This window comes from Pteropus vampyrus, unplaced genomic scaffold (assembly GCF_000151845.1).
Source record: "Pteropus vampyrus isolate Shadow unplaced genomic scaffold, Pvam_2.0 Scaffold256, whole genome shotgun sequence".
Lineage (NCBI taxonomy): Eukaryota > Metazoa > Chordata > Mammalia > Chiroptera > Pteropodidae > Pteropus > Pteropus vampyrus.
Window position 1 is genome coordinate 1466277 of NW_011889037.1, and position 833 is coordinate 1467109.

Sequence of the window (833 nt, forward strand, 5' to 3'; positions counted from 1 at the left end):
TCCTGACCCACAGCGCGCTCTCGGGCCAACCCCTCGCCATGTCCTGTGCTCCCCACATGGCCCCTGTCCTGGCCCACGTCTCCGCCTCCCCACTGGGCCAACACAGTGGCCTCAACAGGGTCCACTGGCTCCTTGTCCCAGGGGCTGGTCCTGTAGGAACATGGGTCCCCTTCTCCCCTCCTGGGACCCTCTGTGGCGCCCTCACCCTGTCACCTGTCCCGTCCTCCCTCCCTGCTCTCACCTGGTCAGAGAGGGAGGCCTCTACCAGAGCCATGGGGTCCCCAGGACACCCCTGCATGGTGACGTGCTCCCCTTCCTCTCCCCGTGTGAGTTTGTAGGGTATTCTCCACTGTCCCCAGACTGCCTGCGTGTGACAGTAAACACTGTTTGGACCCACAGCAAATTGGCTCTAATTAGCCAGCCGCCAGATTACAGCTCAGAGGAGCCAGTGGAAGGGATGGTCCTCAAGGGCGGGGCGGGCCCCTAACTGACGTGGCAGCCAGGCCGCTGTCTGTGGTGCCCTCCGAAGAAGCGTCGCTCACACTGAAGACACGTCCCCACAAACTGTGCTGCTCGGCTTGGACTGGGCTGTCGGGGGCAGTGCTCAGGGTCTCGGGTGTGCAGGACAGAGCCACGCGCGCTGGCCGCGTTCTGGGGATGGAAGAGACAGCATCTCCATCACAGCGAAGGCCAGCAGCGTCCCCCTCACTGCTGTCACGAGTGCCATCGACCCTGGAAGCATGTCCCGGGCTGCAGCCACCTCCGCCACCCCTGGGCTAAGTGTTCTCCATCGGGCCCTCCTGGTCCGCCCCGTCCTGTCCCGCGTCCCGGGA